The sequence below is a fragment of the Nicotiana tabacum genome, chromosome 24, assembly GCF_000715075.1.
Source record: "Nicotiana tabacum cultivar K326 chromosome 24, ASM71507v2, whole genome shotgun sequence".
Taxonomy (NCBI): Eukaryota; Viridiplantae; Streptophyta; class Magnoliopsida; order Solanales; family Solanaceae; genus Nicotiana; species Nicotiana tabacum.
This window is the reverse complement of record NC_134103.1, coordinates 75,712,609-75,740,250: the sequence shown is the minus strand read 5'-3', so window position 1 is coordinate 75,740,250 and position 27,642 is coordinate 75,712,609. Positions and strand designations below refer to the sequence as shown.

General features: G+C 40.9%; 1 pseudogene; it reads left to right on the top strand.

Moving 5' to 3' along the window:
- Positions 1–389: 389 nt before the first annotated feature.
- Positions 390–27,458, top strand: LOC107810167 (protein NUCLEAR FUSION DEFECTIVE 4-like; annotated as a pseudogene).
- Positions 27,459–27,642: the final 184 nt, after the last annotated feature.

Sequence of the window (27,642 nt, the reverse complement as noted above, 5' to 3'; positions counted from 1 at the left end):
TCACAGCCAAATTGGTAGCAAAACTTGTGAACAGATAACAAGTTGAATTTAAAAGAAGGAACATATAGGACTCTGTCTAAAATCATATCTGGGAACAAGGATACTTTTCCTGCATGAGTGACTCTGATTTTGTAAGAATTTGGTAGATTAACAGTTAAAGGTTGAGTTAGGACTATGATGTCAAACAAGATAGATTTATCAAAGGTCATGTGCTCAGAAGCATCTGAGTCAAGAATCCATGAGTGTATGAAGGAGTTATCAGGAAGTAAAGAGGGTAGAATAGGGGCAATACCAGCACACTTAGCAGTAGCATTAACCTCAGAACTTGAAGCAGCATGTTGACCAATTTTGACTTGATGTAGAATATCCATAAGTTGAGAATATTGTTCATGACTTATTCCTACAATATACTTGGTGAAGTACTGTGTGTCTGAGCCGGCGTCGATGCACTGTCAACAAGTACAATCAGTACGTGTCTCTATAAAACTTTCAGTCACCAACGTAGTTGACTGCATTAATTTTTTAAGATATTTTAAACTTTATTTGCCCTTTTATTTCACTTTTTCACATTATAAAATCTCAACAATTCCCCGACTCCCCAAAGTACAAACTTCACTCTTTAACATCGCAATGGGCTTTCAACAAATCTTTTCTCCAATCTCCATCTCCGGCCAGAAAATGGCTGGGTTTCGTCGCCGCCGTTTGGGTCCAATCCATTTTCGGCAACAATTACACTTTCTCGAACTACTCCGACGCCCTTAAATCCCTTATGTCCTTAACACAACTCCAACTCAGCAACCTCTTCGTCGCTAAAGGCGTCGGAAAATCCTTCAGAATCTTCGCCGGCTTAGCTTCCAACCGATTACCGACTCCCCTAATTCTCCCCATTGGCTCAGTAGAAGGATTCATAGGCTACGATGTTCAGTGGCTTGTCGTTAGTGGTCGAATTCAACCACTTCCTTATTGGGTTATGTGTATTTTCTTATGCATGGGTGGGAAGTGGGAACAGTACAACGTGGATGAACACAACCATTTTAGTTACCTGTATTCGTAATTTTCGAAAAAACAGAGGTCCAGTTTTCGGGATTTTAAAAGGGTATGTGGGTTTGGGTATATTTACTTATATTTGTGCTCTTTTCGCAAGTGATCCTTCAACATTTTTACTCTTGCTTTCTATAGTCCCTTTTGTTGTTTGTCTTACGGCAGTTGTGTTTTTACGTGAAATTGCACCTTCGTCCACAATAGCTGAAGAGAAAGAGGAAGTGAAATATTTTGGTGTTATTAATGTTGTTGCTGTTTTTATAGCGGTTTATTATTTGTTAGCTTTTGACATTTCAGGGCCTCATGGTATTATTATTTCGCAAATATTTGTTGTTATACTTCTAATCCAATTAGCATTGCTTATGTTCATTCCTTTGTATATAATGGTCAAGCATTTTATCCGTTCAAATTCGGAGAATTTGGATTTTGAAAACAACAATGTTGCAACTGATACCACAAAATTGTGGAGAAAAAGGAGGAATTGATAAATGAAAATAGGGGGAGAAGAGAGTGCCTGTGACAGGAGAAGACCATACAATATTTGAGGCAATGAGGACTATGGATTTTTGGATACTAGTCTCTCGCGTGTGTATGTGAAAACTTTTGTATTGAACTCAAAACTTTTATTAGTAAAACAAAGAACTCGATCAATATTTTTCGAAAGCGCTTACATACACAATCTAATTAAGCCACAACTCTTTCCATCATTCTTAATTAAATCGATACTTGGATCAAATGAAATACTGACCTCTTTTATATTTAAGTGACTAAATTTACTTAGCACTTTCTCGAAGAATGAGATATTGACTCAATATATATAACCTCATTATTTCTTTTAATCTTGATATCTAATAAGGTATCACTTTTCCAAGATCCTTTCTTTAATATGTGGAAGATACAAAACTATCGTTTCTATCTTGTCATTCATATCATTGCTTAAATCAACAAATCAAAAATAATACAAAACGATCATATATCCACCAAGAATTTTGCGAGAGTTGAGATACAAAATTTAAATAAATATTTTGTATTTCAAGTACTTCTAATTATATTACATACTAATAGCCTGTTTGATCAAGTTTTTTTCTTGGCCAAAAGTGTATTTTTTTTGTAAAAAATATTTTTTTCTTCAAAGTTAAGGAGTTTGGCTAAGCTTTTTGAAGGAAAAAAAATATTTTTGAGTTGAAGCAGAATCATTTTTTGAGAAGCAGAAAAACGTAGCGTCTCCCCAAAAACACTTTTTGAAAAGCACTTTTTAAATTGATTAGCCAAACACAACTGTTTCTCACCAAAACTATTTTTTTTAAATGCGCCTTTGAAAAAAGTACTTCTCAAAAATAGGTAGATTTTTCTAGCTTGGCCAAACAGGCTATAAGTCTAGTATTAACTTTTAATTATAAATCAAACATCCTAAAATTTTGATTGTTCTAAGTTGCATTTTCATAAAATTTATGTATCAAACTTTGCTCACTACATTTCATCGTCAAGTTAAAGACATTGCGATATTACACGTTTCTTCTAAAAAGACAATGCTTTCATATAATGTCTTTACTCTTTAATTATAAATATCATTTTTTATGATTTAATAATGGCACAACAGTTTTAATGTTTAGATATCTTCCTTGCAGACAAAGTATTTCATATTATCTCATAACTTGAATGTCAATCCTTACGTAACGTAGTTATTTGTTAATTTAAAACTTATTTTATTTGGTACGGAATAAGTAATTACTATGAGCATATATATCAAAGAGGTTGCTTTTAAATTTAATATGCATTTTAATATCATAACAGTTGTGGCATCTATTCCAATATTTTTGATAAATATTTTTACAAAATTTACAAAGAGTAGAAATTCATAAATAAATAGAAGTAGAATTAAGAAAGTAGAACTTGTTATTTTATCTCTTTCTTCTCAATTTACTGATTTGAAATTATGTCGTAGATCATCACAAAATGAAAATCAGATGGAACAAGCTTTTAATTTTTGAATTTATTTTAGGTTGTGTCACCTCATAAAGAGTTGTGTTTGCCTTTGGCATGATGCCTAACTTGAAAACCTTTTACCAACATGAATCGTGAATCATGAGAGGGACGTTGTCACGACCCAAAACTCTAACCTGTCGTGATGGCGCCTATCGATGGTACTAGGCAAGCCGACCTTTCAAAATACTTCAATATTTCATAAAATGGATAATTCAAAGCTTTTTCATACCAGAAATTTTTACAAAAACCGGAGTTGAATTCAAAATAAAATGTAGAAAGATAGCCCCAAACATCGGGGTGTCACCAAGTCATGAGTATCTAGATATCCAGACTAATAAAAATAGTTTCTAATTATCAATACAGGAAAGAAAGAAAACATAGAAGGAGAGACAAGGTCTGTGGACGTCAGCAGCTACCTCGTAGTCTCCGGTACTCGATCGCGCACGAGCCCAACGACCTCCGTGATAAAATACACCTGGATCTACACATGAAGTGCAGGGTATAGCATGAGTACAACCACTCAGCAAGTAACAGAAATAAATAAGGAACTGAGAAGCAGTAACGAGCTATACAATTACAGTTCATTTTTAATAATTCCAGCAAAGAATAGACATGCTTTCACATCCGGCAGTTTAAGTCGAATGAGTTTTATACAGTTAAAGTTCAGGTAATCCAGATATAGGATCTTTCAGGAATTTCACAACAATGACAAATAGCAACTAAGTGCATCAACAAATGAAAAAGCAAGTACAGCCTCTCAGGGCAACAGTCACTCAACTCGTCACAACAACTTAAATCACTCGGCTCTCAGCCCTCAGTACTCACACTCAATAGGTACCTGCACTCACTGGGGGTGTGCAGACTCCGGAGGGGCTCCTTTCAGCCCAAGCGCTATATCCGCACGGATAAGTCACGTGCTATAGTATCAATATGTAGAACCGTACGGATAACTCACGTGCCATAGTATCAATACCTCATAGACAGGCCCTCGGCCTCACTCAGTCATCAACCTCTCTAGTCTCTCGGGCTCTCGAAAATCAAAAAGATAAGCCCAAATAAAGATAACATAGTGTATCAACAAGAATCAAGAAGAGGCTGAGATATGATACGCAAGTAAATCCATGACTGAGTACAAGACAACAATTAGCAAGCAATTCAACAAGTATGCGACCTCTGCGGGTCCCAATAGTACCATCACATAGCCTAAGCGTGATTTCTAACGTGATTTGCAGTCAAATTGAGCATATAGCTAGCAACAAGTTATTCAACTTTACAGTTTCACGGAATGGACCAAGTCCCAATTCCTACGGTGCACGCCCACACGCCCGTCACCTAGCATGTGCGTCACCTCCAAAATACTTACATAATCCAATAATCCGGGATTTCATACCCTCATGACCAGATTTAAAATTGTTACTTACCTCAAACCGCGCAAACTCCTACTCCGCAATACCTTTGCCCCTCGAATTAATCTCCACATGCCCCGAATTTCGACAAAAGTCACAAAATACGAACACTCATTCACTCACGAGTCTACTCGTACAAGAATTACTCGAATCCGACCTCAAATCACCTTCCAAAACTCGAAATTATAGTCTATGAAGTTTCTACCATTTTATCCCAATTTTCTAACTCAAATCCCTAATTAGAAGATGAAAATAGCAATAGATTCATGAAATAAAGTCCAATCCGAGTTAGAACCACTTACCCCAACAATCTCCTTGAAGAAATCTCGAAGAATCGCCTCACAACGAGTTCTCCAGCTCCCAAAAATCAAAATGGGAAATCAACCCTTGAAATCTCATTTTTCTGCCCAATAAACTCGCTTCTGCGAGCGTTCAACCGCACCTGTGGTACCGCACCTGCAGAAAATCAAACGTATGTGCGAAAATGACTTAAATGGCTGGGACCGCATCAGCGAGCATTGGGCCGCACCTGCGAGCCCGCTCCTGCGGTTCGACTTTCGCATTTGCGACCCTTGTCCAAACCACCCATACCGCACCTGCGACCATCACTCCGCATCTGCGGATGCGCAGCTGCGGCTCCCTTCTCGCACCTGCGCTCACAGACCTTCTTGACCAAAAGCCCCTTTGCGCCCTTCATATCGCAGATGCGATCCCGCACATGCGGTTTCCCCACCGCAGGTGCGAAACACCAGAAACTAGCAAAGCTTCAGCAATTTCATAAGTCCAATATTTCATCCGCTAAGCACTCGAAATCAACCCGAAGCCTCCGGGACCTCAACGAAACATACCTACAAGTCCTAAAACACTATACGAACTTAGTTTAGCCTTCAAATCACATCAAATGAAACAAAAACAAGATCACCCTCCAATCCAAACTTAATGAACTTGAAACTTCAAATCTCTACAACCGATGTCGAAACCTATCAAACCACGTTCGATTGACCTCAAATTTTGCACACAAGTCATATTCAACATTAAGGACCTACTCCAACTTCCGGAATCGAAATCCGACCCCGATATCAAAAAGTCCACTTCCGGTCAAAATCTCCAAAAATTTGATTTTCGCCATTTCAAGCCTAATTCTACTACGGACCTCCAAATCACATTCCGGACGTGCTCCTAAGTCCAAAATCACCCAACAGAGCTAACGGAACCGACGAAACTCCATTCCGGAGATGACTTCACAAAATTCTGACTATAGTCAAAGTCCTAAGACTTAAGCTTTTGTTTTAGGGACTAAGTATTCCAAAACACTCTAAAACCAAAAACAAGACCTCCCAGCAAGTCATATAAGCAAAAACAGATACAGAAAAAGTAGTAAATAGGGGATCGAGGATAATACACTCAAAATGACCGACTGGGTCGTTACATCATCCCCCTCTTAAAATAATAGTTCGTCCTCGAATGAGCATAAAGACATACCTGAAGTGGTGAAAAAATAAGGATAACGACTGTGCATATCATGCTCGGTCTCCCAAGTCGCCTCCTCGACCGGCTGGACCCTCCACTGAACCTTCACAGAAGCAATATTCTTTGACCTCAGCTTTCGGACCTGCCTATCCAAGATCGCCATCGATTCCTCAACATAAGATAAATCCTTGTCCAATGGACTGAGCTGAAATCCAACACATGAGACGGATCGCTGTGATACTTTCGAAGAATAGAAACATGGAATACTAGGTGACCTCCTGCTAGACTGGGAGGCAAGGCAAGCTCATAAGCAACCTTCCTAACATGTCGCAATACCTCAAATGGGCCGACAAAACCTCGTGCTCAGCTTGCCCTTCTTTCCGAACCTCATAACACCCTTCATGGGTGACACCCAAAGTAAGACCCGCTCTCCAACCATGAACCCAACATCGTAAACCTTCCAATCTGCAAAACTCTTTTGTCTGGACTGGGCTGTGCGTAGTCTATCCTGAATCACCTTAACCTTCTCTAGAGCATCCTGAACCAAGTTTGTACCCAATAATCTAGCCTCGCCCGGCTCAAACCAACCCACTAGAGACCTACACCTCCTACCATACAGAGCCTCATACGGTGCCATCTGGAAGCTCGACTGATAACTGTTGTTGTAGGTAAACTCCACTAGTGGTAAGAACTGATCCCACGAACCCCCAAACTCCATCACGCCCGCACGGAGCATATCCTCTAATATCTGAATAGTGCGCTCGGACTGTCCGTCCGTATGAGGGTGAAATGTTGTGCTCAACTCCATTCGAGTATCCAACTCATGATGTACGGCCCTCTAGAACCGTGATGTAAACTGCGTACCCCTATCAGAGATGATAGATACCGGTATGCCATGAAACCTGATGATCTTGCTGATATACACTCGAGCAAACTGCTCGAAAGAATAGGTAGTCATCACAGGAATGAAATGAGCTGACTTGATCAGCCTATCCACAATCACCCAAACTGCATCAAACTTCTGCTGAGTCCGTGGAAGCCTAACAACGAAATCCATAGTGATCAGCTCCCATTTCCACTCCAGAATCTCTAACTTATGAAGCAACCCACCTGGTCGTTGATGCTCATACTTCACCTGCTGGCAATTTAGGCACCGAGCTACATACTCCACTATGTCCTTCTTTATTCTCCTCCACCAGTAATGCTGTCTCAAGTCCTGATACATCTTCGCGGCACCCTGGTGAATAAAATACCACGAGCTATGAGCCTCCTGGAGAATCAACTCTCGTAAACCATCTACATTGGTCACACATAGCCTGCCCTCCATCCTCAATGCACCATCAACCCCAATAGTGACCTCCTTAGCATCACCGTGCTGGACCGTGTCCTTAAGAACAAGCAGATGGGGGTCATCATACTGACGCTCCCTGATACGATCATAAAGAGAAGACCGAGAGATCCACACAAGCCAATACTCGACTCGGCTCAGAAACATCCAATCTAACAAACTGGCTAGCTAAGTCCTGAACATCTAATGCCAACGGCCTCTCTACTGCTGGAAGATATGCTAAGCTCCCCAAACTCTCCGCCTGGCGACTCAAGGCATCGGCCACCATATTGGCCTTCCCAAGATGGTACAAAATGGTAATATCATAGTCCTTAAGAAGCTCTAACCACCTCCGCTGATGCAAATTAAGATTCTTCTGTTTGAATAGATGTTGCAAACTCCGATGATCAGTGTAAATCTCACAATGGACCCCGTACAAATAGTGCCGCCAAATCTTCAAGGCGTGAATAATAGCTGCTAACTCAAGGTCATAGACAGGATAGTTCTTCTCATGGATCTTCCACTAGCACGAAGCATAAGAAATCACTCTACCCTCCTGCATCATAACACACCCAATACCGATCCGTGAGGCATCACAATACACAGTGTAAGAACCAGAAGCTGATGGCAGAACTAGAACTGGAGTCGTGGTCAAAGCAGTCTTGAGCTTCTGAAAGCTCTCCTCGCAGTCATCCGACCACCTGAATGGAGCACCCTTTTGGGTCAATTTGGTCAAGGGCGATGTAATAGATGAGAAACCCTCCATAAAATGACAGTAATAGCCCGCCAACCCAAGAAAGCTCCGAATCTCCGCGGCTGAGGACGGTCTGGGCCAACTCTACACTGCTTTTATCTTCTACGGATCCACCTGAATACCTTCGCTGGACACCACGTGCCCTAAGAACGCCACTGAACTGAGCCAAAACTCATACTTGGAGAACTTTGCATAAAGCTTCTCCTCCCTCAATCGCTGTAACACAATCCTCAGATGTTGAGCATGCTCTTCCTGGCTACGAGAGTACACCAGGATGTCATCAATGAATACAATAGCGAATGAGTCAAGATAAGGCTGAAACACACTGTTCATCAAATGCATGAACGCTGCTGGGGCGTTGGTCAGCCCAAAAGACATCACAAAGAACTCATAATGGCCATATCGGGTCCTGAAACCTGTCTTATGTATATCCGAGTCCCGAATCTTCAGCTGGTGATACCCTGACCTCAAATCAATCTTGGAGAATACCCTCGCTCCCTGAAACTGGTCAAACAAATCATCAATACGTGGCAATGGATACTTGTTCTTGATTGTGACCTTGTTCAACTGCCTGTAATCAATACACATTCTCATAGTACCATCCTTCTTCTTTACAAATAGAACTGGTGCACCCCAAGGTGACACGCTAGGCCGAATAAACCCCTTATCAAGGAGTTCCTGAAGCTGCTCCTTCAATTCCTTCAACTCTGTCGGTGCCATACGATACGGTGGAATAGAAATGGGCTGAGTGCCCGGCACCTAATCAATATCCATGTCGGGTGGCATGCCCGAAAGGTCTGCAGGAAACACATCCAAAAAATCTATAGATTTAATAGCAGGGGTTGCTGCACTAACATCCCTCACAAAGGCCAGATAAAATAGACAACCCTTCTCAACAATCCACTGGGCCTTCAAGTATGAAATCACTCTACTGGGAACATAGTCTATAGAGCCGCTCCACTCAACCCTCGGCAACCCTGGCATCGCCAACGTCACGGTCTTAGCATGACAATCTAGAACAGCATGACATGGAGACATCCAATACATACCCAAAATCACATCAAAATCGACTATACCAAACAACAATAGATCTACTCTGGTCCTCAGACCCCCAATAGTCACCACACATGACCGATATACACGGTCCACAATAATAGTATCACCCACCGGAGTAGATACATGAACAAATAAAACTAGTGACTCACGGGGCATATCCCGAAAATGAGCGAAATACAAAGACACATATGAACAAGTGGAACCAGGGTCAAATAATGCAGAGGGATCTCTGTGGCAAACTGAGACAATACCTGTAATCATAACATCAGAAGCAATGGCATCTGGTCTGACAGGGAGAGCATAGAAACAGGCCTGGCCACCCCCTGATCGGCCTCCCCTTCTCGGGCAACCCCTAGCTGACTGAGCCCCATCTCGAACTGGCTGGACGGGTGGTGGAGTTGCTGGTGCTGGTGCCATCGGCCGAGTACTCTGTTGTGGAGCCCCACTCAACAACCTAGGGAAATCTCTCTTAATGTGACCAAAATCTCCGCACTCGAAACAACCCCTCCTCTGACGGAACTGCTACTCCTGATGCCCAGAGGAACTACCCGTGGAAACCTGAGCTAACGAGGCATGGTGAGAACTCTGCGCCGGTAGTGCACTGAATGACGACTGGCCCTACTGATGAATCTGTGACCCGTGGCCAGATGATACACCACGGTGGACTGGGTGAGCCGTCTGAGCATGTCGGAATGGACGACCCCTACCGTGCTGGAACTGACCCCCAGAAGGAACACCGCCAAATCCACCCTGGCCACGAGGCGTCTTGGCCTGCCTCTCAACTCGCTCCTGGCTGTGAACCATCTCAATCTGACGAGCAATGTTGACAACCTCATCTAAAGTAGCACTAGACACTCTCTTTCTAGTCATAAGCAATCGCAGCTGAAAAGTGAGGCCATATATGAACCTCCTGATCCTCTCCCTGTCTGTGGGGACCAACCAGATAGCATGACGGGCCAACTCTGAAAATTTCATCTCGTACTGCGTCACGGACATATCACCCTGACGAAGCTACTCGAACTGCCTGCGCAGCTCCGCTCTGCGGGACTGAGGCATGAACTGCCTGCGCAGCTCCTCTTTGCGGGACTGAGGCACGAACTTCTCCAGGAATAGACCGGAGAAATGCTGCCAGGTAAGGGTGCTGCGCCAACCAACCTACGCCTCTCGTAAGCCTCCCACCAACTGAACGCAGCCCCACAGAACTGAAAAGTAGTGAACGAGACCCCACTGGCCTCTAAAATACCTACGGTATGGAGTATCCTCTAGCACCTATCCAAGAAGCCTCGTGCATCCTCTCCCTCGGCACCACTGAAAGATGGAGGCTGGAGTCTTCCAAACCTCTCCAATCGATGCTGCTCATCATCAAGCATGACAGGAACCACATAGTCCTGAGCAGCTGCAACCGGCTGGGCTGGTGGTGTCCCCGGTATCTAGAATCCCTGTACCACCTGCTCTGGTGTGCGGGCGGCAGGAGTCTGAGCACCTCCCCCAGCCTGAAAATTGGCTGCTACGGCCGGAATAGAGACCGCCTAAGCAAGACTGGTACACGCGGTCAGGATCTGAGCTAAGGCCTCCTGAAGGCCTAGAATCACAATAGGCAGAGGTGGTGCCTGAGCTGGCCCCACAGGCTCGTCCACAACTGGAGCCTGCTCCTGAACTGGGACAACTGATGGATCTACAGGTGCTGCCCTAGCTGCGGTGCGAGTTGCACCTCTGCCCCTATCGCGGCCTCTACCGCGATCTCGGCCTCTCGTGGCCCTGACTGGTGGTACTGGTGGTTGTCCATCCTGCCCCGTAGTACGCATCCTCACCATATATGAGAGAATTAGAACAACAGAAATTTAGTTACCAGAATCAAAAGATTCGCACGACAAAATTCAAGAATGTGAATTTTCCAAAGAGTTCGGCAGCCTCTCAAAGATAAGTACAGACGTCTATGTACTGATCCGCAAGACTCTACTAAACCTGCTCATGACTCGTGAGACCTATGTAACCTAGGCTCTGATACCAACTTGTCATGACTCAAAACTCTAACTTGTCGTGATGGCGCATATCGATGATACTAGGCAAGCCGACCATTCAAAATACTTCAATATTTCATAAAAAGGATAATTCAAAGCTTTTCATACCAGAAATGTTTATAAAACTGGAGTTGAATTCAAAATAAAATGCGGAAAGATAGCCCCAAACATCGGGGTGTCACCAAGTCATGAGCATCTAGATATCCAGACTAATAAAAACAGTGTCTAAGTATCAATACAGGAAAGAAAGAAAACATAGAAGGAGAGACAAGGTCCGCGGACGCCAGAAGCTACCTCGTAGTCTCCGGTACTCGAACGCGCACGAGCCTAACGACCTCCGTGATCAAACACACCTGGATCTGCACATAAAGTGCAGGGTGTAGCATGAGTACAACCAACTCAGCAAGTAACAAAAATAAATAAGGAACTGAGAAGTAGTGACGAGCTATACAATTACAGTTTATTTTCAATAATTCCAGCAAAGAATAGACATGCTTTCACATTCGGCAGTTTAAGTCCAATCAATTTTATACAGTTAAAGTTCAGGTAATCCAGATATAGGATCTTTCAGGAATTTCACAACAATGAAAAATAGCAACTAAGTGCATCAACAAATGAAAAAGTAAGTACAGCCTCTCAGGGCAACAATCACTCAACTCGTCACAACAGCTCAAATAACTCGGCTCTTGGCCCTCAATACTCACACTCAATAGGTACATGCGCTCACTGGGGGTGTGTAGACTCCGGAGGGGCTTCTTTCACCCCAAGCGCTATATCCACACGGACAACTCATATGTTGCACGGACAACTCACGTGCTATAGTATCTATATGTGGAACCGTACGGACAACTCACGTGCCATAGTATCAATACCTCACAGATAGGCCCTCGGCCTCACTTAGTCATCAACCTCTCTAGTCTCTCGGGCTCTCAGAAATTACAAAGATCTGCCCAAACAAAGATAACATAGTGTATCAACAAGAATCAAGAAGAGGTTGAGATATGATACGCAAGTAAAACCATGACTGAGTACAAGAAAATAATTAGCAAGTAATTCAACAAGTAAGCGACATCTGCGGGTCCCAACAGTACCATCACATAGCCTAAGCATGATTTATAACATGATTTGCAGTCAAATTTCTATAACACACGGAGAGCATATAGCTAGCAACAAGTTATTCAACTTTACAGCTTCACGGAATGGACCAAGTCCCAATTCCTACGGTGAACGCCCACACGCCCATCACCTAGCATGTGCGTCACCTCCAAAATACTCACATAATCCAATAATCTGGGGTTTCATACCCTCAGGACCAGATTTAAAACGGTTACTTACCTCAAAGCGCGCAAACTCCTACTCCGAAATGCCTTTGCCCCTCGAATCAATCTCCACACGCCCCGAATCTAGCCACAAGTAGTACGATATAATTAATATAGGCTAAAAGAATCAATTTCACAAGAAAAATATAAAAATTGTAAGCCAAAATCCGAAATAGGCTCAACCCGGCCCCCGGGCCAACGTCTCGAATTCCGACAAAAGTTATAAAATACGGACACTCATTCACTCACGAGTCTAACCGTACAAGAATTACTCGCATCCGACCTCAAATCACCTTCCAAAACTCGAAAATATAGCCTATGAAGTTTCTACCATTTTTCCCCAATTTTCCAACTCAAATCCCTAATTAGAAGATGAAAATAGCAATAAGATTCATGAAATATAGTCCAATCCGAGTTAGAACCACTTACCCCAACAATCTCCTTGAAGAAATCTCGAAAAATTGCCTCACACCGAGTTCTCCAACTCCCAAAAATCGAAATGGGAAATCAACCCTCGAAATCTCATTTTTCTGCCCAGTAAACTCGCTTTTGCGAGCCTTCAACCGCACATGCGGTACCGTACCTTCGGAAAATCAATCGCAGGTGCGAAAATGACTTAAATGGCTGGGACTACATCTGCGAGCATTGGGCCGCACCTGTGAGCCCGCTCCTGCGGTTTGACTTCCACATATGCGACCCATGTCCAGGCCGCCTATACCGCTCTTGCGACCATCACTCCACATCTGCCGATGCGCAGCTGCGGCTCCCTTCTCGCACCTGCGCTCGCAAATCTTCTTGACCAAGAGCACACTTGCGCCCTTCACATCGCATGTGCGATCCCGCACATGCGGTTTTCCCACCGCAGGTGCGAAACACCATAAACCAGCAAAGCTTTAGCAATTGCTTAAGTCCAATATTTCATCCGCTAAGCACCCGAAATCAACCCGAGGCCCCCAGGATCTCAACCAAACATACCTTCAAGTCCTAAAATACCATACGAACTTAGTCGAGCCTTCAAATCACATCAAACAACAACAAAAATACGAATCACTCTCCAATCCAAATTTAATGAACTTGAAACTTCAAATTTCTACAACCGATGTCGAAACCTATCAAACCACGTCCGATTGACCTCAAATTTTGCACACAAGTCATATTCAACATTACGGACCTACTCCAACTTCCGGAATCGGAATCCGACCCCGATATCAAAAAGTCCACTTCCAGTCAAAATCTCCAAAAATTCAACTTTCGCCATTTTAAGCCTAATTCTACTACGGACCTTCAAATCACATTCCGGACGCGCTCCTAAGTCCAAAATCACCCAACGGAGCTAACAGAATTGACGGAACTCCATTCCGGAGTCGTCTTCATAAAATTTAGACTACGGTCAAAATTCTAAGACTTAAGCTTCCGTTTTAGGGACTAAGTGTCCCAAAACACTCCGAAATCAAAAATAAGACCTCCCGACAAGTCACATAAGCAGAAACAAATATGGAGAAAGCAGTAAATAGAGGATCGGGGCTAACATTCAAAACGACCGGTTGGATCGCTACAGACGTATTTTGTTATTAAAATTGCACAACTTCGGCTTTGTAACATATGCACCAAAAACTTTTGAGAAACTGCCTCCTTGCTTACCCTCTCTTTTCTTGAGGCATCAAAACAGTAAAAAGATGGACAAAATCTTATTCGGTAGTTTACTGTTAATCTCAGACCATTTTTTTCATAGAGTGATGTGCTGAAAATTCTTATGGTGGAGCAAGTGGTCTAAAAGAATTTCTGACCATTGTAAAAATTGATTGTAAACCGTGTAAGTTTGTGAATTGAACGGTTATGACTGTTACGAAAGGGTACGAAGAGTTTGTATTATTTGCAGGCGTCTGTTTTTATAAATAGGGTAATTAGGTTTTAATAAGGGTAATTTAGTAATTTAATTTTTTAATTAAGTGTTTTTTACTTATAGATAGATATATATATATAAATTGTTTGTGTCGTTCCTTTGCGGAGTTGGGACTGGTTTGGCAGTGATGAATAATTTGGGACAAATGGGGTTAGCTTTGGGTTATGTGGATGTTTCAATTTTCGTGTCGCTTACCAGTATTTGGGGATTTTTCGGGCGCATTAATTCTTTCTGGATCTGTATCTGAATACGTAAGTAAAACTACTCGTACAACTTACTAATTACACTAGTACTCCTCCAGTTTTATTTATTTGATTAATGTGCCAGTATTTGACTAGTTTAATAATTAATACATTTGACAGTACTCTTATCATTTATGGTAGTGTAAACATGTCAGTAACATTTTTGTGATTGAAAGAGCATGATATTAGTTGTAAAAGTGAAAGTTTAGAAGAGATTTCAAATATAGAGAAGTACCCTTTTTTTAAAAATATACCCTGCTGTTTTTCCAAGTAATATCTCTACCTTTAATCTTGATTTTGTCGGTAAACACCCCCAACGTTTTTCCATTACCCACACTCCCTTTTTTTTTTTTTTAATCTTTCTTTTTGAGTAGTTTAAAACTCTTTTGGATATATGGACTTCTCTTTGTGGTAGGTAAATAGTTACATTTAAATTAGGTGGGACATAGATTAGCTAATGTTTTATTTGTGGTAGATAAATGGCATTTTAAAGGTAGGACATATAGTTTGGCTGATTCTTTTATATACTTTATATAAGTTGAGATTATCATATGCTCTCTCTGTTAAAAGTTAGTGCTGATAAGAAACAATATAGGTGACGAGGAGTCAGTTCTATGAAGATCTCTGTTTAATAGATTTCTTGGAGTGCAATATTTATATATAATATAGTTTATCGTCAACAAGAAATAACAAAGATTAGAAAAAGGGTTAAAGAAATAGAGTGTGTCACATCTCCTTTTTTTCCGAGAGAATAGGGGAATAGAGAGTTTTTCTAATTAAAGTGAGATAATCGAAATGAGATTATTTATCTAATCAAAGTCGTCACTTGGAATAATTATTATGGTGTCCCAAGTCACCGGTTTATTTTAAATCCTTAATCGAGAAATATTGACTCCATTTATGGTCCGCGAACACAGAAGACCGGGTAAGGAATTCTGTTAACCCAGAAGAAGGTGTGAGACACTCCCGAATACCGTGGTTTTAGCACGGTCGCTTAACTATTAATAATTGGCCTAATTATCTGATTAATTATATATTTAGAACCTATTGTGCATTTTTAACTTTTTAATCGCTTTTAATTATTTATGGAATTTGTTTGAACAAGTCACGATGTCGCGCACTCGTTTGTTTTTGTACAAATCGCGTTACTTGAAACGCACCCGCGATTTACAACATGTTAATTTTTATTATTATTTGAAGTTATGGTCGAGTCGCATGAAATGCATACCCAAAACGGGAATTATGTATCATGTCTATGCCACGGGAACCGTACCCATAGTCACGATGATTTATTATTAATCGCGCCTAAAGAAAGCTACCATTGTTCATGAATTATTTTTCTAAAGCTAATTTGAGATTATTGTAAGACCAAGAATTTATAGAATTTATCAATGATATATATAAATTATTGGAAGTGTTCATACCTTAGTAAAAGTGTTAAAGTTCTTAAAAAAAGATGCTCTAGCTAATCCATGCACATTTTGTAGTCCAAAGTATATACGTTTTTTTCAAAATGATCGAAGATGAATTTCTTTAGCATTATACCATCTAACTTTCCAACATGGATGAACATCAACTACGTACCTATATATGATTGAAATCTAAAACGAACAAAAAGTACAATAAATAAACTAAGCATTTCAGTTGTAAAGAAACCAAAAATTAGTACATAATTTTGCCAATAAAGATGATAACATAAATGAATTGAAAAGTTTCATGGATCAAGAACAGAATATTTTGCAGGAAAGCAAAACTTCGGTTGACATAAGAGGGCATCAACAATTAATACAATATAACATTGAGAAGCTAACGTATACAGTCGAAATAGATCTCGGCTTTCGTACGTCTGATCGAGTTCGAAAGATAATCGATCGAAGTAAAACCTCGAGATGGGTTCCGAAGATGGTACAAACAAGTTTCGAACCCGAGGGGCCGTTCAATGTCGAGTTCGATATCATTATCAAGCTTGGATCCCAATCGAATGATGACGCAAAGTAAAGCTATCAGGCTTATGATCCAGAGACCGACCAACATTGACCCCGAATCAATTCGAGAGCTCGAGTCAGAATCGAGCTCAAGCCAAGATCGAGAGCTCGAGTCAGAGTCGAGCTCAAGCCAAGATCGAGAGCTCGAGTCAAGATCGAGCTCACAGACAAAAGCCGTTGCAATCCCACTAGAGGAGACAATCTTGGCAAGAATTGTGAAAAAGATGGTTTATCATGGGTCTCCCACTAAGTATTTTTAATTATATTTAAAGCAAGATCCCTCTACTATAAAGGACATGGTTATCATTTCTGTAAAGGCAAGTTTTTGGCTAATATTGTAATTCAAGCATCACATTCTCCTATAGTGAAGAGTTGTTCTTTCAAGCTTCTTAATCTGATTCCACTTGTTTAATCCAAAATTTCATTTTCTTTACAACCTTGTATATTTTGCATTCTTTGCAATCTTTACTTGATATTTTTATTTATCCTTACGATTTGTATTAAGCTACACCACATATTCTTAGAACTACGTACAAATTCAACTCTATTCGTTTTTCGGGTAAACATTTTGGTGCCCACCGTGGGGCTAAGGATAACAGTGATTATTTGATACGAATCTGCAAAAATACACCGTTGTGTTTTGCGCTTGTTTCCGAAAATATCTTGGATTTCGAATTAGCAACGACTAACTACCAGTCAAATGGCCACGCCGATCGACAACGAAGCCAGTCTTCAAGATGAGAACAATAACTTGACACCCAGCACCGAAAGATCACTTGTCAATGCCGTTGGATTTCGAATCAGAGCACCGATAGATATCAATTCGCATGTGGCCATTGAGGCAAACCTACATTCTGAACCCGAAAATAGCATTCATGGAGGCACTCGATCTGCAGCTCGAGATACCCATAATGTCGAGGAAAACGGCATCAGCTTGCGTATAATTTTCGAAATGTTGCAAGCTCAACAGGCAGCAATAGCTCAGTTGCAGAGCCAAATCCAGCTACAAAGCAGGTCGGAGCCCAATCCATCTTGAGAAATCACCCACAAAACGGAGCCAGCCATAGTGAAGTTAAATGAACAAGAATCGGGGACTGCTCCCGAAATTGCTAAATTGCTCGAGGAACTCACAAAGTGAGTCGAAGCCAACGATAAAAAAGTAGAAACATATAACTCCAGGGTCGATCAGATCCCGGGAGCTCCACCAATGATAAAGGTTTGGATTCAAAACAATTTGTGCAAAAGTCTTTCCCCCCCCCAAGCGCGGCTCCTAAACTGATTCCAAAGAAGTTTTGCATGCCCGATATTCCTAAATATAATGGAACGACCGATCCCAACGAACATGTCACCTCTTACACATATGCCATCAAAGGGAACGATCTAGAGAACGATGAAATCGAATTTGTATTATTGAAAAAAATTGGTGAAACCCTGACAAAGGGAGCAATGATATGGTATCATAATTTACCGTCTAACTCTATCGATTCTTTTGCTTTGCTTGCAGATTCTTTCGTAAAAGCACATGCTGGGGCCATAAAGGTCGAAACCAGGAAATCGAACCTATTCAAGGTAAGACAAAAGGATAACGAAACGCTAAGAGAATTCGTATCTCGTTTCCAAATGGAATGAATGGATCTACCTCCATTCACAGATGATTGGGTTGTTCAAGATTTCACTCAAGGACTAAACGAACGAAGCTCGATGGCTTCACGACGGCTGAAGCATAACCTGATCGAGTACCCAGCTATTACTTGGGCCGATACGCATAATCGGTATCAATCCAAAATAAGAATCGAAGACAATCAGTTGGGTTCTGGGTCCGTTATTAAAAGGGTTGCCAACCGAGAACAGAGATCGATCAAAAATCGATACCGGCCTTATAATGGAAATCCTACAAGCTCGGTGTGATAAACGGCTAAAATAATACTATTGCTAAGGTACGACCCCCCCCCCCCCGATTCAATTATATTTCAAAACTAACCAATGTAGGTGTTCGACCAAAGACGAGGATTAATGAACTCGATCAGGAACAAAGATGGATTATTCAACACGAAGCCTTAGGTCTGAAAGCACGTGTTGCACTCTTTTTTTTCTTAGACCGGTTTTGTCCCAAATGGGTTTTTCGGCAAGGTTTTTTAATAAGGCAACCATTGATCGTGCTAACTCGGAATAATTCAACAGTATTCGAGGCCTCTTTACAATCAACCTCGAATACTGGGGGGCATACCATCGTCATCAAACATATCAACGACAATTATCAAGTACGATGCAAAGGAAGTTACTTTGTTATTTCATGACAAACAGTGTCTCGATAGGAAACATTGTAAGAGCTAAATGGTCAAAACGAACCATGCTCATATAATTGGACCGAGCCCTGACGCAAAACATGAACACATGTATAATGACTTGCAAAGAAAGCTCTCTTCTTTACCGATATCTTATATCCAAAATTTACTATGCAAAGAGGATCGAGTTCGAGCAAGTACTCACTCGACCATTATGCCTACGAGCTACATTAATTTTGAGTTTGAATCATTCACTCGACTACTAAGCATGCGAGCTACTTTTACTTCGAGTTCGAATCATTCACTCGACTACTAAGCCTACGGGCTACTTTTATTTCGAGTTCGAGCAAGCACTCACTCGACCATTACGCCCACAGGCCACATTACTTCGAGTTCGAATCATTCACTCGACTACTAAGCCTACGGGCTACTTTTATTTCAAGTTCGAGCAACCACTCACTCGACCATTACGCCTACGGGCTATATTACTTCGAGTTCGAATCATTCACTCGACTACTAAGCCTACGAGCTACTTTTATTTCGAGTTTGAGCAAGCACTCACTCGACCATTATGCCTACAGGCTACATTACTTCGAGTTTGAATCATTCACTCAACTACTAAGCCTACGGGCTATTTTATTTTGAGTTCGAGCAAGCACTCACTCGACCATTATGCCTACGGGCTACATTACTTCGAGTTCGAATCATTCACTTGACTACTAAGCCTACGGGCTACTTTTATTTCGAGTTCGAGCAAGCACTCACTCGACCATTATGCCTAAGGGCTACATTATTTCGAGTTCGAATCATTCACTCGACTACTAAGCCTACGGGCTACTTTTATTTCGAGTTCGAGCAAGCACTCACTCGACCATTACGCCTACGGGTTACATTATTTCAAGTTCGAATCATTTACTCGACTACTAGGCCTACAGGCTACTTTTATTTCAAGTTCGAGCAAGCACTCACTCGACCATTACGCCTACGGGCTACATTATTTCGAGTTCGAATCATTCACTCGAAAACTAGGCCTACGGGATACTTTTATTTTGAGTTCGAATTATTCACTCAACTACTAAGCCTGCGGGCTACTTTTAATTCGAGTTCGAGCAAGCACTCACTCGACCATTAAGCTTACGGGCTACTTTTATTTCAAGTTCGAGCAAGCACTCACTCGACCATTACGCCTACGGGCTACATTATTTCGAGTTCGAATCATTCACTCGACTATTAAACCTACGGGTTATTTTTATTTTGAGTTCTAGCAAGCACTCACTCGACCATTACGCTTACGGGCTTTATTTCTTCGAGCTCGAATCACTGACTCAACTAATAAGCATGAGGCCTACATTGCTTCAAGTTTGAGTAAGCGCTCGCTTGGTTATGGAGGCTACGAAGTCCAAATTTGATTAAGGCGTGAATAAAGTCTTCACAAGACAGGAAACAAAACAGAAGCAAGTCGGCAAAAAAAAGGGATGTTTTTATATACAAAATTTTTTACATGATTGATTACAATGTAAAAACTAAGGACTAAGCTTCCTGGTTATCCACAGGAGCGGTCTCTTCTCTATCGGGTTCCCCCCCGTTCTCGGATCCGCTCTTACTCCTATCGTCGTCATCATTGTCATCATCATCGTCATCGAAAACCAAGGCTTCAGCATCGGCTTCAAGTTCTTTGGCCCTTTTTATCTCTTTAGCGAGGTCGAAACCTCGAGCATGGATCTCCTCGAGGGTCTCCCTTCGAGATCGGCACTTAGCAAGTTCAGTGACCCAATGTGCTCGACTATCGGCGGTCTCGGTTGCCTCTCTTGCTTGGACCTGGGCAGCTTCAGCATAGGCCTGATAGATGGCCATGAGTGCATCTGCATCGGCCTTTGCCTTTTCGGCGTCAGATTCGGCCTTGGCAAGTACAGAGGTCAACCGAGCCTCGAGCTCCTCTATTCCTCTTGCTTGGACCGAGCTTTTCTCCTTCATTTTTTGAAGTTGGTTTTCGGCCGATGACAATTGAGCTCGAGCAGTTTTTTTCTCTATAGCAAAGCGGTCCATTCCTTCTTTCCACTTCAAAGACTCCGCTCTTATCACATCAACTTCTTCACGGAATTTTCCGATCATCTCGATTTTCTGTTGCAGCTGTGAGACCGAAAGATTAGCCATCGTTCCGATATCAAGCCCATAGGCTTTTAAAAGTATTATTACCTGCTCGAATAGATCGATCTGATCTTGGTGAGCCCTGGCCCACTCAGCTTGGAGGTCTTTTATTTCCTCTCCCCTTTGGCCCAAAGGGAGCTTTAAGGAGTTCCTCTCCTCCGTAACCCGTTAAAGCTCGGCCTCGTATCGATGCAGCTCGGTTCGGGACTGAGAACATGATTCTCGATGAACTGCCAGGACATGCAAAGAAAGAAGAAATGAAGTCAAAAAAGAAAAGCAAACTTAAAGGTAATGCCATATGATTTAAGGCCTACCTGATTCAAAGCCTGCTGCACTCTGTGAAAAAGATCTGATGCGTCACTTGAACCGGCAGTGTCTTCGACGCCAACAAACATGTCACGAAAAGGATCCTCTCCATCATAAGGCTTATCTAATTTGAGAGACCACAAAGCTTGGACTTCCCAAATCGCCCCTGCGGAAAAGGCAGGGAAGGTGGGCGAGCCTTCGATTGTTACTGCCCCAAATGAGTTATCTGGGGCATTCTCTTTGGTTCGAAAAGATTCGGGAAGAGCCCCTTCAGACATATCCCCCATCTGTCGGCTTCGATGGGAAACATCTTCGATCTCCAGCAACTCGGGGACTCTACCTGAATCTCTCTCCGATATATCCTCAGTTTGAGGCGGAGCCTTATGAACCTCCATCGATCCAGCTGCCTGTGGAGCGTCGATGGTCTTCTTTGTTCGGGCCGCCAAAGCAGACCTATCGTTCTCTTCTTCTTCCTCCTCTTCATCCCTCAGACGCATAACTGATTCTACGGTCAAAGGAATGGTATTCTTGTTCAGCTTACGAGCCGCCCTCTTCATCGGTTTTGGATCTTCGGGAACAGAGGCTCTTTTCCTTTTATTTTCCTTCACTGGCTTCGGGACAGAGGCCAAAGTTTCTTCCTCGATGGACAAGGGCCTCAAAACCGCATCTTTGCCTAAACCTGCATATGGAAAATTTTATTAATATTTGGAAGGTATCTCGTTCGAATTATCAAAGAGTACGAGAAAGGGGCTTACCATGATTTTTGGACTCCCACCGACCCTTTGACAAATCATGCCATGAGCGCTCGGCGTATGTGGAGGTCGAAACAAGAGCTCGTACCCAGTTCTTGAGATCGGGAATTTCTCTAAGCATCCAGGGAACTGCTGCATCATAAAAAGAAGAGTATTGATGAGAAAAGAAATAAAATAACAAAATAGAAGGAAATAACAGCAGGATCACACTTACGTTTCATATTCCACTCCCCGGGAAAGGGAATCTTTTCGGTCGGAATCAGGTTCGAAGTCCTCACTCGAACGAACCTGCCCATCCATCCCCGATCCCTATCCTCGTCAATGCTCGAGAACAGAGCTTTAGTAGCCCGACGCTGAAGTTTTATTAAACTTCCTCGAAAAAGTCGAGGACGGTACAATCAAATAAGATGGTCGAGGGTGAACGGCATCCCCTCGATTTTTTTCAAAAAGTATCAGATCAAGATAACGATCCGCCAAAAAGAAGGATGGACCTGGCCTACAGTTATTTGGTATTGATGACAGAAATCAATAATAACGGAATCGAGAGGACCTAACGTGAAAGGGTAAGTATACACATTCAAAAACTATTTCACATAAGTGGTGATATCTTCGTTAGAAGTAGGAATTATTACTTCTTTTTTTATCCCAATTTCAATCTTTCTTTAGCTGTTTGAGGTACTTCTCAGTTATCGAACACATGTACCTCGATACTGGCTCATATCGGCCAGGGACCGATGAGCCTTTATCGACCTTAAAATCAAAAATGAGAACACACGCCCCGGGAACGCACTCCTCAGGCCGTGGTTCTGCCGGTGTGTCATCGGCGGTACACTGTGAAGATGAAGCCTTCTCTTTCTGAGGAATGGTTTGTGATGTTTTCGCCATTTTTGAATTCAAAGGTGAGGAATAGAAGAAAGTGACAAAGATTTGGTAAAATTGAAGAGGGGATTTTTGGCAAAGAGAAATCACAGATTTGTGGGTAAGCCAGAGAATACGAAAAGGGACTTGAGAAATTTGGAAGATTGAATATGTAAAAGTGGTAAATGATAAAAGGAATGGTTATTTATAGGTTTAAGCAATGGCGGTTCAGTATCAGCAGTAGCCGACCACCGTTTGACATGCATTAAATGTCTTGAAAGACTAAATTAACGGGACAGCTATCACGTGCATCATGATCGAGCCCGATAAAAATGTCAGCTTATAATCCGATCGAGCCGTTGAAATATCATATCGTTTCTCACCACATTCTTCCTGAGAAACGAGGGGACTATCTGTATACAGTCGAAATAGATTTCAACCTTCGTATGTCTGATCGATTTCAAAAGATAATCGATCAAAGTAAAACCTCGAGATGGGTTCCGAAGACGATACAAACAAGCTTCGAACCCGAGGGGCCGATCAATGTCGAGTTTGATATCATTATCAAGCTCGGATCCAAATCGAACGATGATGCAAAGTAAAACTATCAAACTTATGATCCAGAGACCAACCAACATTGACCCTGAATCAATTCGAGAGCTCGAGTCAGAATCGAGCTCAAGCCAAGATCGAGAGCTCGAGTCAGAATCGAGCTCAAGCCAAGATCGAGAGCTCGAGTCAAGATCGAGCTCACAGACAAAAACTATTACAATCTCACTAGAGGAGAGAATCTTGGCAGGAATTGTGGAAAAGCTAGTTTATCATGGGTCTTCCACTGAGTATATCTAATTATATTTAAAGTAAGATCCCTCTACCATAAAGGGCATGGTTATCATTTCTGTAAAGGCAAGTTTTTGGCTAACATTGTAATTCAAGTATCAGATTCTCCTATAGTGAAAAGTTGTTCTTTCAAGCTTCTATTAACAAGCAACTCCGGTGGAATTACAATAGTTGAATCGATGCCAAATGAACCCCAACAGTTAAAACCCGCCTGAATCCGAATAGAAAACGCAGCGGCGCTGGAACCTCGCCGACAACTCAAACGGAACTAATGACCAACGAACAGAGCTAGCGACCTACGAACTTTGGAATTGGGTGCCGCTGCTGGTTCCTAAGTAAGGGAGATGGGTTTATTCGGGTGAGAATGACAGAGGGGGTTCTTCGAGAGGGTGGGTTAACTGGATGAATGAAGAAGAAAACAACTTTTTGTTTGGTGATTTTCAGTAACCGTATGTCTGAAGGGGGAGGCGCACTTAGGGTGAGGGAGATCGCCCATCCTCTGTTTTTGCAAAATCAGGGTCTGCCCTTTTATATCTTCTTGGGTCCTTAGAGATTAGTGTTTAATTTGATTTTATATGGGGTAAGAATTGACATAGGTCATTAGATTAGAGGGGAATAGATGGCTAAGATTAAATCTTGAATTTAAGTGGAGAGTGGGCTAATGGGTTGGGGAGAATGAGCATTTGTCTTGCTGGGCCACTAAAATCCGAAAATGAGCTCCCAATTGGCCCAAATTCAATTCTTTCTCATTGAACAAAAATAATTAAAAAAAAATACTACCAAAATATACAAATTAATCTTAGTTAATAAGAATAAACTATTAAAGTGAACTATATATTAAAATAAAAATATTTTTGGTATTTTTTAAATGTTATAAAAAGATAGAAAAAATTATGTTAAAGTAATGATAAAAATTAAAATATTATCATTATAAAATACTAATAAGCTTAAATAAATTTAAAAAAAAAGATATATAATAAGAGAAGAAATACTATAAAACTATTTTTGTGTTTTTAAACTTATGTTTTAAAATTAAAATTAAAAGTTGACTGAAATCCTATAAAAATGAAAATAAGTAAATATTTTTAAAATACTACTTTTAAAAGTTGCGCAGGTCAAAAATTACGTGCTTGGAGAGTGGTCCGATGATCATACCTAATTGGACATATCTTGATGATATCGTTAATTAATTACTAGTGCTAATCTTCAGATGCTAAATTCATGGAATCTTTCTGAGGGTACGGACTAAGTTCCTTTTTCCTTCTTCCCCTAGAATTTGTGACGAATGGTAGACATTTTTGACTATTTTTAGATAAAAGCTTATATCAAATGGTGTTTCCATGTTGTAACGCCTTAGCATAAGTAGCTAGTGGATTCAAACCGTTATATTGAGTTGCATTCAAACCGTGATTTTGCCTTTCCAATGTTGAGCTATTGAAAGGGATATTAGCTTTTAGTTAGGATTGCTATATCAGTAATTGTTAAGGTAGAGTTAAGTCTAACGAAGAAATGGATCCGGCTCCCCTCTTGTATAGAATCTCTCCAATTTCACTTGTGCAAGTCTAATTTAATGGCATATGTCATTTTTCAAATCCAAAGGCCAAGATTAAATCAATTCCTAAAGGCCTAAACTATGGTTAAAACTAAATGTACCTATATTTTAGTCTTTCCTTAAATGTAGAATCCTTTACTTGGATATTGGGATAGGGTACCAGCAAAATCAAATTAAATCCTTTCATGAATTTTTTATTTTTATTATTTTTCATGAATCAAATCTCCAAATTCTTAAATCTTTTTCTCCCCAAATTTCAAATTCCTTCAAATGAGATATATTTTCATAGGCATCATAACTTTTTTATTTTCACAAGGACGTTTTCAGTTTTGTTCTTCCACCTTTTTTGTTTCTTGGAAGCGAAATAAATATTTTTTTTTGTAGTAGGCAATTGGTTGCATTGATAATTTTTTGGGGTTGAAGTTAATGTGAAGAAGAAATAAATGGTTTAATATTTTGTTTTTCTTTATTCTCGCGCCAAAGAATCGTTTCTATTGATAAGAAAATATTTTTCCAATCAAAATGAAATTTGTTGGGTTTAAGCTTCTTAGAGCTTAAAAGAGGGTAAATGAGAAATTGGAGGGAAAATAAAATGTTAATTTTCCCTACTTGACAAAGGGACGTTGTCTCATATTGGAGGAGGAAAAGACTTTTGATGGGTATATATACAATTGCTCTTCTTCTAGCTCTTAAAGAGTTAAGAAGAAGGCAATCCTTGCGCCGTCGTCGTCGTCGCTCGCTCGATTTCGGTAATAGTAACGGTAATTCAATTTTCCTCCGTTTTAATTTTCCCGTTATAATTTGAATTTGGCGGTTTGCATAAATGATCGTTTTATGAAACAGCCATTTTGAGTTGCAACCTTACATGAAGAGTTGTAACTCTTCAGTATAACCCAACGTTTTTTGGCTATAAATATATGAACTCTGCCTCAGATTTTCCTTACGAAAATTCTGATTTATCCTTCTTCTTTCTACATTGTTTTAACAGAAAAAGAAAGCAGTAAGTGTGATTTACTATTGTTCTTTGCGTTCGTTGTCACTGGGGTTTGAAGTACGGCTACACCAGTGAGGGTAATCTGTTCTATCCTGGGAGAAAATAATCCTAAACCTCGGGTACTAGGAGGAGATTAAGTTCCTTAAGAAAATAACATTGTGAATTCAGTAGGCTCGGAATAATTCTGCTCTTCTACATTTCTAGTTTTTTATTTTTTGAATGTATTATTCGAATACAGGAAACTAACAAAATTCCCAGCAAGATTTTCGGATAGTTGATTTCTCTTTCCAATTTTGATACTAACCCAACAAGAGAATGTAGTTTAATCATAATTTAGTCTAAATAAATTTTGGCCCTTGGATCTGAAAGATGACAGATGTCATTAAATTAGACATGCACCGATGGAAATGGAGAGATACTGTACAGGAGTTGAGCCAAATCCCGAAGAAATGTAGTGGCGGAGAAAACAGAGAAGTTGGGGTGGATTCAACTGAACTCATTATTTTCAACTCAAATTTATATTAGATATGTAAACAAAAATAAAAATTACCTATACTAAGATTACAATCATTTTGAATCGACAAACTCTAGATCCAACATTCACCTCTTCTTCTAGGAACATATTATTGACGATTTGAGTAATATATTTTTTTACCCTAGACCCCACTATTGACGGTTGTTGTTGTTGTTTTTTGCCTCTTAATCATCTCTATGATATTCCTTTGCTGATCTTCGTTTCTGTGATTGAAGGAAAGCTGCAACACCAAGGCCTATATGGAATGCTGCTTCCCAAATTCTAATGGTAGTTAGATACATCCTTATGGCCATGGCTATGCCAGGATCAGTATACATTGGCTCTATCATCGTAGGAATTTGCTATGGAGTTCGTCTTGCTGTAACTGTTCCAACTGCCTCTGAACTAAGTACTATGGTCTAATCTATAATATCCTTATCCTCAACCAACCTCTCAGCTCGTTTCTCTTCTCTGGCTTGCTTGCTGGTTTATTCTATGATGCTCAGGCAACAAAGACAGTCGGTGGTGGTAACACATGTATATATAGGTGCTCATTGTTACAGGTTTGTGTTCATAGTTATGGCTATAGCATGTATCGTTGGATTTGGATTACATGTCTTGTTATCGATCACAACAAGGAGCTTATATTCAAAGATATATGCAAGCAGGAGATCAAAGAAGACTGATGTTTTATCGTAATTGATAAGTTTTTCGTACAGTTTCGGGTATGAGGTCAAGTGTGAGGATTGATAGGAAATGTTTCCTGCTAACATGATGTCCTTTCGCTTATGCAATTTGGAAAGCAAGAGTTCTCTTTCTTCATCCTCAATCGAATCACTGTTCGCGACCCAGAATTCTATTTTATCATTGATCCAAGTCTCCA